We start from the raw sequence: 12978 nt of genomic DNA on the forward strand, positions 1-12978 counted from the left end.
AACCATAACAAAATTGAGAAGGTAATTTGGATAATTCACTGGTTAATGTCTATCTTCTGTAATAGATTGTAAGCTACGTGAGGGCAAGAGCAATGTAACAACATAAATTGCAATGAACTGCCAGACACATGGTAGCAACTCAAGGACTAATGAATGAATGCATGCCTGAATGAATGAATGGCATTCTGAGCCCAAACCAGCCTACGCAAAGGCAAGGGAACTTATTGACTTTACAGCTTGTCACAGACCAGAATTCCTTCCATTCTGAGAGCTGGAATTTGTGCAATGAATCCATCCAGTGGCACTCCCATACATGCCCACAAGGAATCAAACCTGCCCTGTGCCTCCCTCATGCAGCTCAGCCCATTCACTCACATTCACCAGGACACTCCTGGGAGGAGGCCGCGTGCAAGAAAGAAGCAATCAATCTGTTAAGTTGTGCTGGCCCAGGACAGACAGTACACAGAGCCACTGAAAGCCCAGCACTAGATGCAGTGTGGATCACTTGAGTCAAAGACACATGCAACCGTAGCTTTGCTGGTAGTTACTACAGAATTAATGTTGCTAGTAGACTCCTTTTCTTCCACATGTGAGAATTTCTGGGCAGCAGGAAAGAACAAGACCAACCAACAAACAAACAGAAGAAATGCACACAAGTCAAGAGACAGAGACAGAAGAAGACCTCATCATTGAGGTCCTGGATCCAGCAATGCCTGCCTTCCAGGCGACATGAAGCACATTTGCATTTTTGTCTAATCTAATTGAAGTTGGAATTCTTTTTACTGCAACCAGCTGCTCTCCCTGGCTTCGTCCGATTCTCCTGCTCTGGGAATCTAGAAAAGAAGCTGTCTGCCGGTAGGCAGAGAGCATCAGTGGGAAACTTGGAAGTCAGGTGGTCAATTCTAGCTGACAGTCAGGGAGACACAATCCACACAAAATTATGTCAGTTCAGTTTTTGTATTAGGCCTCTGAATTTCTGATATTCTATATTCACAGGATAGCCTCTTTTTGTCTTATTTTATTTTATTTTATTTTTTATGTACACATATCCTTTAATATATTTCTGTCACTGGTCACATTTCATTTGGACTTGCTAATTTTTTAAATTTAAATTCAAGTTAGTTAACATACAGTGTAGTCTTGGTTTCTGGAGTAGGACCCAGTGATTGATCTTTTACATGTGACACCCAGTGCTTACCCCCAAAAGTGCCCTCCTTAATGCCCATCACCCATTTAGCCCACCCTCCTATCCAGCCCCCATCCAGCAAACCACTGTTTGTTCTCTGTATTTAAGAGTCTCTTATGGTTTGTCTCTTTCTCTATTTTTACCTTATTTTCCTTTCCCTTCCCCTAAATTCACCTGCTGAGTTTCTCAAATTCCACATATGAGTGAAATCATGTATCTTTCTCTCACTGATTTATTTCACTTAGCATAATACATTCTAGTTCTATCCACGTTGTTGCAAATGGCAAGATTTCATTTTTTTTTATCGCCAAGAAGTATTCCATCGTGTGTGTGTGTGTGTGTGTGTGTGTGTGTGTGTGTGTGTATACACCACACCTTCTTTATCCATTCATCAGATGATGGACATTTGGGCTCTTTCCATACTTTGGCTATTGTCGATAGTGCTGCTATAAACATTGGGGTGCATGTGCCCCTTCCAATCAGCACACCTGTCTCTACTGGATAAATACCTAGTAGTGCAATTGCTGGGTCGTAGGGTAGTTCTATTTTTAATTTTTAAAGGAACCTCCATACTGTTTTCCAGAGAGGCTTCACCAGTTCGCATTCCCATCAACAGTGCAAAAGTGTTCCCCTTTCTCTGCATCCCCACCGATTACCTATTGTTTCCTGGGTTGTTCATTTTAGCCATTCTGACAGGTGTGAGGTGGTATCTCATTTTGGTTTTTTAATTTGTATTTCCCCGATGATGAGTGATGTTGAGCATCTTTTCATGTGTCTATTAGCCATCTGGATGTCTTCTTTGGAAAAGTGTCTAATCATGTCTTCTGCCCATTTCTTCGCTGAACTATTTGTTTTTTGGGTGTTGAGTTTGGTAAGTTCTTTATGAATTTTGGATACGAACCCTTTACACAGGATAGCCTCTTTTATCATGCCTAGGAGAGCAACGTACAACAATGGGTCCAAGAGAAGCCCTTTGCTGGCTACTTTGAATATTTGGGCTCTGAGTCACTGCTTAGGGTGTCACCATTAAGTGCAAGAGTATCAACTGTTTTGGAACAAATGCGCCAGTTCATGGTAGAGGCCCGCTCTCTGGGAGCCACTGTATTGAGATTCTGCCGCTGACTCTCATCTAGATCGTGAACAAATATTCCCCTCTGCTGTGTGCCCCTTCCTCCCATCATTTTCCTAAATTGCTTTTTTTAAACTTTTAATTTCCCTTCAAATACGGTGAACATGCCATTTGATGTTCCCACAAGCTCACACTGGATACTATGGAGATGAACTGAAGATTTTATCACTATTCATCGTTCACGGACACAAAAATAATCAGCAAAATAAAAGCATGCCAAAGAGTAGAGAACTCTGAGTTGGTGGTATATTGTGAACCAGACAAGGGACTCCTCTTAATCAGATCGTTAGAGAATGGCCCCGAGATTTAGTTTGAATTTAGATGCTGAGAACTCCTATAGCGTAAGGCACACTCATATATGAAGGACATTGAAACACAATCTGATACTTTTCCATTGGTATGCAGGCTGTGATGTCATTTTAAATAGTGTGTGAAGTTCAAATGCTTGAGATGTTTGCTGTATAAATCAATAATAATAATAATAATAATAATTGCATATTTATCCACTAGGCTACCTGGAATATAGTCATGTTATTTTACTCAGCATTCAGGGAAATGCAGGGTTTTCATTTTCTTGCTCTTTTTGGAAGGAAGCATACTGCTGAGACTATTAAAGAAAATGCAAATCTCCTGGCTGTTTGGGAAGGCTCCAAAAGAGTGAAAGTGAGCAGTTGTTACCAGCGGTGTTTGGATGAAAATGTAAAATCTTTGTCTTTAAAAATGTTTGTTTAACTGAGGAGAGTTTACACAGCTTGTAGAGAATTATAGTGGAAGAAATTACATTTTGCTTCTATTTTTCATCATCCACTTTCTCCACCTGCCAATTGTCCCCATTTTAGTCTGTTGGGGCATTAGTGATGCTTAAAATGATCAAAGAAATGATCAGAGAGAAATAAAACACACACACACACACACACACACACACTTCTTATTAAGATGGGAAAGAATAAATTTAGCTCAAAATCAGAAATTTGCATCCTTCCTGGTCCACACACATTCAGAATAATTTCTTCTAAAGTAAATATGTCAATCAGATTTATATTCTGCTTTCTCTCTGCCCATGGCTAATGAACTTGGCAGAGAATATTTAGATAGTTCCTAAAACCACTGACCCTTAGCAAGCACAGAACGCTAAGGGACCCTATAAATGGTCAGTAAATATTTGTTGACTAAATTTTAAAAAGTGAATGCTTACGGGGCACCTGGGTGGTTCAGTCAGTTGAGCCTCAGGACTTCAGCTCAGGTCATGATCTTACACTTTGTGAGTTCAAGCCCCACATCGGGCTTGCTACTGTCAGTGCAGAGCCTGCTTTGGATCTTCTGTCCCTGCCCATCTCTGTCCCTTCCCCACTTGAGCTCTCTCTCTCTCAAAAATAAATAGTTTTTAGAAAGTGAGTGCTTACCTAAATTAGTGATTAATAATCAATTAATGGATCATGAATTTAAGTTCTTTTTGGAAAAAAAAAAAACTCTACTTGAAGCAGAGGTAAGGTAACGAATGTCTAGTTTCCTTTGTAACATTTTCCCATCTCTCCCCAGACTCTTCCCTTACTTTCAACCAACCCTAGACATGGACACCACAAGTAGATGCCAATTAATAATGGGTAAGCCAGAATGTACCAGAATGGTCACTTTGTTCTGAGTTCCTAGGGTCTAATCATAATATTCTCATTAACACTCTCTTCTGTCATATTAATATAGAAACGATAAATACCAGAAAAGCATATCTACTTATTGTACTGAGATGATAATGTGGCCAAAAGGAAAGATACAAAAATACCGCATCAGTCTGTCAAATTATGGCTTATAAGGCCTCTGTTGGTTCCTAAACCAGATCATGGGATTCATGTGGTGAAGCTTTTTTAAAAAGCTCATGATTCTCAGGCCCACCCTAAAAAAAAAAAATCTAACTGAGTATGAATGACACCTGGGGATCTAATTTTTTTTTAACTTCCTTTCTTGCTATCAGCTACCTCTGGGATCTATTTCTCCACATTGCAACAGTGCAGTCCTTAAGAAGCATCCAAACACGTGTAACAGTTAGATGGAAACATGAATATAGGGGATACGAGTGTATTATAAGAATATATTTGGCTTCCTGTGAAGCAGATGCTTAGCTGACTGAGATACCAATGATGAGATTCTAGATTTCATTCACTTCATGTTGATGGCTCTGCGATGGCCTGGGAAACAACTGACTTGTTTTGAAATAAGCACCTTTCTACTCTATCAAGGTCAAACCTTTTACTTGATGTACTTAACTAACCATGTAAAATATTACATCAGCAAGCCTACGAGGCACTTAGAGATATATTCACATTTGCATAATGTCCTCTGTAAGTTAGTCTTTGGTCCTTAAGGGTGTTTAGAATAACTGCATGCAAGAATATACTTAATCCAATCTCATTTTAGCTTTTGCTCTTTTAAGATTTCAAAATTAATAAATCCTCCTGATACTCCAAATTACCATGAGCTTTTATAAGCATAACTTTGTAACTTTAACCCATTTATGAACATACCCCACAGGCAAATGTACTAATGAATAAGAAATAACATTAGAAGTTTAAAAGATGGTCTCTTTATGAAGTAATGTAAGAAAATCCTGTTAGCTGGATCAAGTACAAAAGTGCGATTTCTTAAAAAATAGAAAATCCGTCACAAAATTACATGTAATTACAATAACCAAAGGATAGAAAGTAAGAATAGTTGAAGTACCATGCATTATTTAACTTAGTACATGTTATCGCTTGCTTGCATATGGATGAAAGCAGGAAGAAAGGAACTGACAAACTGTTTGCCTGTGGCTACAGAAATTGTGGTATTCGTGTCTGACTTCCTGGTATGTGAATTCTTGACCAAAGCTATCAACACACCTGACAGCCATTACCTGCCCACCCCCTCTCTGCTTTCACACCCTTCTCACCGCCTACTTCGTTGTAAGGTCACACTACCGCGTAAAGGCCGTGCTGGCTGTCTCCTTCAAAGCCAAAAGAAATGGGAAAATCAACTTGATCAACAAAGTAGACGTCTACATTGGCAGGGCAACCAAATTATAAGCCATAGATGGTCATTACCGGCACGCTTACCAGGGAACTTTTACTTTCAAATCATTTGGTAGTGATTTTATTCACTCCAAAAATACCGTGACTATCGTATTGCAAAAAAGCCTATTACATATATCTCTAGTTTACTGATTAGGACACCGGGGCACTGAGGGGATAAGTTACTTCCCAGTGTCACATAGCCAGTCCCTTCCCGAACAGAAAACAGAATTTAGATTTGCTGAGGTTCTAATTTTTGATGGTTTACTGAAATGATATCCAAAAAGGGGATGAAATGTCACCAGAAAGAATTTGAAAGGAAGATTGTGAAGAGCAAGAAATGATATTATTAGATAAGCTGAATACAGATCGAGAATCCAGCCTATGGACCGTCAGAGTCTTGTGACAGAAGAGAATATCCAGAATATTCGATGAGGTTGAGATCACCAGGAGCAGTCCAGCACCAGGAAAGGAGGAGCAGTCGCGATCCGGTGAATGTTTCCAGGTTGGAAAAGTGGAGGCTGACTTCTGCAGGCCGTTCCTGGAAAGACACTCTCTTATGTTGTTGACAACCTTCCTGGGAAGCACTTCGGCAGTGCAAAGTTTATATCCTTTATGTTTAAGTAAAACTGAAATGTGGGCCAAAATGTATGTTCAAAAGCCGGCCATAGACTTGTTCATATAGTGAAAAATTAGGAGTAACCGTAACCTACAACTGGAAAACAGTAAATTTACATAAGTAATGATGGTAATTTCATGGCACAAAGCATTTAATGTCATGGGCAAGTGCTTTCTCTATAATATTGAGTGAAAAAAATAAAGTAAATCAATAAAGTGATCTCCAATGAACTATATTAAAATATTAATAGTGATTTTATCTCTGAATGGGCTAAGATGGGGTTAAGTTTCTTGCCATTTTGATATTTTCCAAATTCTCTATAATTTGGAAACACAATGAACTTTAAAAAATTGCCACGCTGGGTTCTTTTACTCTGTTGATGGAAAGATGGATTAGCATGATTTGGAGGGCAGGCGTATACGTAGAGATGTTCACTGTAGCGTTATTTATAAAAGTAAAAATTAAAAAAAAAACATGAATGTCTATCAGCAGGAATTGGGCATATTTAAATTAATAATAATAATTATTATTAATTCTGTTTTTATTAGTAGGTAAAATTTATTGGTTCTTACCATGTGCTAGATGCAGTTCTAAGCACTTCAGTTGTCTTAACCTTTTTAATCCCCACCATAACTCTCTGAAATACACACTATTATGCTACCTATTTACAGTTGGGATATCACATTCGTGTAATATTCGTCACATACAGCTTCTAAATAATAACGCAGTCTGACGTGTGGACATGGAAAGATGTCCATGATTATTGTTATGCGAGCAAAGAAAATCATACAAGACAATGTTTAGGATGGTTACCTTCTTTACTTTTTAAACACGTGTACACAAAAATGTTTGCAAGCATTTGCACGTGGAAGAAGGTCTGAAACTGCGAACCAAGTTATTGATAGGACTTTCTCCTGGGGAAAGAGTCTAAGTGATGAAGAGAGATAGTTTCACATTGTACTTCATATACTTTTAAACTTCTATTTAAAAAATAAATATTTACTCTTGTACTTAAAGTATGATTATAGTTCTAAAAGACCAAAGAAGAATAAAATTACCCTATTTTTACTAATATTTAGGAAGACATAATACAACCCAGCTGGAAAACATTCCCCAAACCACCCAACAGAGGGTGACAAGGATAGGCCAAAAGATGCTTGGAGTTGTCTTAGCCAAGATGACATGGATAAAGAGAGGGCAAAGTTACTCAGAGAAGAATCATAAGTTTGGGAGGTACAAAGAGAACAAAAGGGCATTTATTAGTAACCAAAATTAATTCCAGGTACGTCCAGGTGGCTCAGTCGGTTAAGCATCCAACTCTTGATTTCGGCTCAGGTCATGATCTCACAGTTTATGAGATTGAGCCCCATGTAGCGCTCTGCATTGACAGTGTGGACCATGATTGGGATTTTTTCTCTCCCTCTCTTTCTACTCCTCCCCCACCCATTCTCTCTCTCTCTTTCTCTCCCTCTCTCTCAAAATAAATAAATAAATAAACATTAAAAAAAAGAAAATTAATCTGATGATGTGAGATAGTCTATTAACATTTGGAACTTGATCTAGTAAGCAACAGGTTAACTACTATAAGTTCTAAGGCAAAGAAATGATTTGATAGGTCCCAGAATATTATGGAAATTCACCTTGATGATTCAGACGCCTTGGAAGGAGAAGAGCCCATAAGTGGTTGGAACTTTTCAAATACCAAGGCATTAGATAATTAGAACCAGGACTAAAAAATGGAGAGGAAGAGATATATCAGAAGAGTCCCACCTTCAGACCCAGGCAAGAAGGCTGGGATCCCAAGCTTTAGAGGGCCCCACATATCACAAAATTAAAAAAAGATTTTTGGTAAAGAGCACATGGACATATCTTTCTGGGTTCAATGCTCTGTGCTGGGACAGCACAACCCATAACCCTAAATGTCTACTCTACTAACACCTCTTAGGTCCCAGGGAAATGCTTTCCCACCTCTCTTGCTCTTAAAGCTCTTAAAGCAAAATGCAGTGCTGTTCAGGCACCTGTGTCCAAACCACGAAGGCTGTCAGTTGAGATCCTGCCTACATTGGAGGCAAACAATGGAGTACAAGAGGGCTTGAGCAGCAGGAGTACATAGGTTCGAGAAAAGACAATAACTTACAAAAAGCCTTCTTCTCAGCATGAATGCAATAAATTCCTGCTTAAAACAAATCTTTTCCTGCTAGCGTTAAGCATCCATTTTCTTGCTTCTCTTTGTGCTCCAGTTTGTGGTTTAATGTATATTAAAAGCAATTGCACCTGGGAGCTGAAGAACATTTTGCAGTATTAAACAACTATCACCCTTCAGTTTGAGGATCTAACTATAACAGGTATGTAATAACGATTTTTCACTATGGCTAATTATTTCATTTTGACAAGAGCAGTTAATAAAATTAAATTCTTTTTAAAAATTAAATATGGGGGCACCTGAGTGACTCAGTCGGTCAAGCGTCCAACTCTTGGGTTGGCTCAGGTCATGATCTCATGTCCTGTGGGTTTGAGCCCTGCACTGAGCTCTGTGCTGACAATGCAGAGCCTGCTTGGGATTCTCTCTCTGCCCCTCCCCTACTTGCGCTGTCTCTGTCTCTCTCAAAATAAATAAATAAGCTTTATTTTAAAAAATTAAGAGGCACCTGGGTAGTTCAGTCAGTTAAGCATCTGACTTTGGCTCAGGTCATGATCTCATGGTTCATGAGTTCAAGCCCCGTGTCAGGCTCTGACAGCATACCTGACAGTTCAGAGTCTGGAGCCTACTTCGGATTCTGTGTCTTCTCTCTCTGCCCCTCCCCTGCTCACACTCTGTCTCTCTCTCTCAAAAATAAATAAAAATGTTAAAAGTAAATTAAATTAAATATGAAGATGAGCTTTATCTGAAAAATTTTACTTTAAAGCATAGAAGTTCAGGGGTGCCTGGGTGGCTCAGTCAGTTGAGCGTCTGACTTCGGCTCAGGTCATGAGCTCATGGTTCATGAGTTCGAGCCTCACATTGGGCTCTGTGCTGACAGCTTGGAGACTGGAGCCTGCTTCAGGTTCTGTGTCTCCTTCTCTCTTTGCCTGTCCCCTGCTCACACTCTGTCTCTCAAAAATGAATAAATATTTTAAAAATTGTTTAAAAAAATAAAGCATAGAAGTTCACCCTTTGTATTTTGTCTGTTCAACTTTAATAGATAAATTTGAACATTTTAGAAGAATATAACTCTCTTTTGAAAACACATTGAGCAGTATTTTTAATTTTAATTTTGAAATTAATTTTCATTTTTTCAATGTTTATTTTATTTTGTTTATTTTTTAAAATTTACATCCAAATTAGTTAACATATAGTACAACAATGATTTCAGGAGTAGATTCCTTAGTGTCCCTTACCCATTTAGCCCATTTCCCCTCCCACAACCCCTCCAATAACCCCCAGTTTGTTCTCCATATTTATGAGTCTCCTCTGTTTTGTCCCCCTCCCTGTTTTTATATTATTTTTGTTTCCCTTCCCTTATGTTCATCTGTTTTGTCTCTTAAAGTCCTCATAGGAGTGAAGTCATATGATTTTTGTCTTTCTCTGACTAATTTCACTTAGCATAATACCCTCCAGTTCTATCCACGTAGTTGCAAGTGGCAAGATTTCATTCTTTTTGATTGCCGAGTAATACTCCATTGTGTGTGTGTGTGTGTGTGTGTGTGTGTGTGTGTGTATATATATATATATACCACATCTTCTTTATCCATTCACCCATCGATGGACATATGGACATTTGGGTTCTTTCCATACTTTGGCTATTGTTGATAGTGCTGCTATAAACATTAGGGTGCATGTGCCCCTTTGAAACAGCATACCTGTATCCCTTGGATAAATACCTGGTAGTGCAATTGTTGGGTTGTAGGGTAGTTCTATTTTTAGTTTTTTGAGGAACCTCCATACTGTTTTCCAGAGTGGCTGCACCAGCTTGCATTCCCATTTAATGTTTACTTGTACTTTAATTTATATTTTTGCTAAAAATATAACAGGTCACTCCTGTTAATGGAATACAAATTGAGTGAAAATCTTCATTATAGCAACGTATTTGGTGATTTTGCTAAAATGAAGGGAAGAAAATAAATTTTATGAAATATGTACATTACCTTTGAAATATGTATATCTTTACTTTGTCGCTCACCTAAACACTACCAACCTACCAACAAGACGCCCAGCCACATGCAATTATAATTCATTTCAGTTGTCTTTGACATTCTGCCAACTTTCAGTCTCATATATGCCAAGCTGTACTCATATTATTGTGTCTTTATGAAGGTATTCTTTGTCCAGGCAAAAGGGATCAGATCTTATTCAATAGTTTGTGAGCTCAATGTTTCATAACTGCTAGGTGTTTTAGACACTAGGTATGTGGACCGCTATTCTTTTACTCTTGTCCTGGGTCTCTCAAGTGATAGGGCAGTCCTGGATTCCAGAAACATTGAAAAGGAAGATCTAAAATAGGATATGGGGGGCAAAGGAAATGGAGACATTAAGGATAAAAAAAAAAGATTATGAATCTGGTGGTCTCGCCAACAAAAAGAGGGAAGTTGGAGGGGGCAACTTGAATCCACCCGTCCTGTCATGAAGCCCAGTGAGCATGAATAGTTGCAACCAGTCATAAATCTGAAGTCATAAACTAAGGAACTACAAATTCAAAATCAGTACTATCAGTCAGGAACAATGGGAGGATGACTGTGGTATCATCCCTGGGAGGACACCACTTGAACAGCAGTCCCCGATGGGCCACGGCTGGAGTGAACAGCCATGATCACTCTGTTGGGTGGAATCAGATTTAGGCATTTCTATTACGGACAATTCCCGAGTGGTTCTATAAGAAAGATTTCAGAAACACTAGCATTACTTCAGAATTCCTGAGTCACACCATGGGGTTGCTTAGAAACAAGTTTTATTAAATGAAATCTCTAGATCTTTTCTGTTCCTGTTCTCTGAAAATCATTTCCTTTTCTCTTAGGCAGGCTGTACATCTGGGCATTGTCTCGCATGATGTGGACTCAGTTGACCTCATCTTCACGCTCCCTCCATTTTGTATGAAGACTACGAATTTTTTCTCTGAGGTTGCCTGACACTTTAGAAAAAGGAAGCACCCACTGTCTGCCTGACCTCTCAGGTCTATGACTCAATAGGTCAGTTTTTCTTTCTCACCACATTTACTACACAGGTGGTCACAGCCGATGGCTGTGGTGGCTGCACACTGACTATTTTCGTGGCCTCAGTCCTGCTGGTCTGATTGATCTCAGTCACCTCTGGCTTTCTCCTACATGAGGCAGGTTTTGACCATATCCAGGCGGTCCCTGCAGATTTGAGTGGAGAAAGAAGAAGATCTCAGCAAAAAACAGGAGGAAGACAACCATCACCCAAAGAGATGACTTAGTTTTTTTTCCTTCCTTTCAGACCCTTCTCTCCCTATCCTACCCTCAACCACCACCACACAAATCTTCAGGAATCTCCCAGGGCCAAAGTAACACTTTCTGCAACCCTGACCCACAGAGGGCACTCTTTCAATACTTTTAAACCTTTTAACAGACTGTCCTGTTTATTATATGAGGTTAAGATGTAATATCCTGAAACTTTACTCACATTCAATTTATGTTGTTTTTTAAAATTCAGTTCAAGTCAATGAATCATTTCTGGAATAAGGCTTTTTTTTTTTTTTTTTTTTTTTTTAGGGGGGAAGAGGGGTAGAAAGAGAGAGGGAGAGAGAGAATCTTAACCAGCCTCCACACCCAGCTTGAGCCGGACATGGGGCTCAATCTCACCACTGTGAGATCATGACCTGAGCCAAAATCAAGAGTCAAACACTTAACCTACTGAGCCACTCAGTAGCCAAGCCAGTTTGGGCTCTTTGCCATATTGAATTTGAGGAAGGAATAGACAGAAAGGGGATCCAAAAGAAAGAAGAGAGTGGGAAAAAATCTTGCTAGCCGTGCTGTTTCCATTGCTTGCCCTTGTTGAAAAAAAAGAAATCTAGGAGATGGGAAAAGCTGAAAGAAAAACTTTTTTTTAAAAAAGAAGCATGAATGGTTTAATTGGTCCACACTATAAAGAACAGAAAATACCCCAGTATGAGGTGTCTGGAAATTATTTCTGAGATCGAGGTGATAACTGAGAGTCTAGAACTGCTGCAGGGTGTGGAAGGAGTGAGAAAGGGGGAGGGGATTTTTTTTTATCAGTGTGGGATACGAACTATACCTCCTAAAATGTTCTTTAAATAATTCAAGTAAGAATTAGAATTCCTTTAAATATCTGTGGTTGCTGGACTTCTCAAGAATATAACTCCACACGGAGTCTGGGCTACTTTGGCTTTAGTTAATATTTAAATTCCATAATTATATAAGCCTCTGGCTGGAAAGGTATTATCAACTCTTTTTTACATCCCACCGGGTGATGGCTCTCTAAACAGAAGGAAGAAAAGGGGAAAAGGCACAGAAATCTGTTTAGGCAACAATGAATGTTCTAGTTGTTGTAGAGATGACTCCTCAACACCTCAGATGAACTTAATATCTCCCATTGACATGCTTTCCTTCTGTTTCCCTCTTAGGAATCTTTCAAACCCCACTTCAAATAGAATTTCAAAACGATGGCCTTTTTCTAACTGGAAAAAATAATGTAGGAGGGCTTGCTACCTTCCTTGACCTGAGAGTAGGTCTACAAATGTTATTTGTGGATAGATCACTGGAGCTAAACATAATTTATTTTAGCAATATTTTGGTGTGTTTGTGTATGTTTCACAATAAAAAAGTTAAAAATTATTAAAAGCTTTTCTTTCTGCTGTGTTGGTAACTAATAATTGAGACTCAAAATGCTGGAGGGGTGCCTGGGTGGCTCAGTCGGTTGAGCATCTGACTTCCGCTCAGGTCATGATCTCACAGTTTATGAGTTTGAGCCCCGTGTCGGGCTCTATACTGACAGCTCAGAGCCTGGAGCCTGCTTGGAGTTCTGTATGTCCCTCTCTCTGCCTCTCCC

The sequence above is a fragment of the Panthera tigris genome, chromosome B3 (assembly GCF_018350195.1).
Source record: "Panthera tigris isolate Pti1 chromosome B3, P.tigris_Pti1_mat1.1, whole genome shotgun sequence".
In the NCBI taxonomy this organism is placed as follows: domain Eukaryota; kingdom Metazoa; phylum Chordata; class Mammalia; order Carnivora; family Felidae; genus Panthera; species Panthera tigris.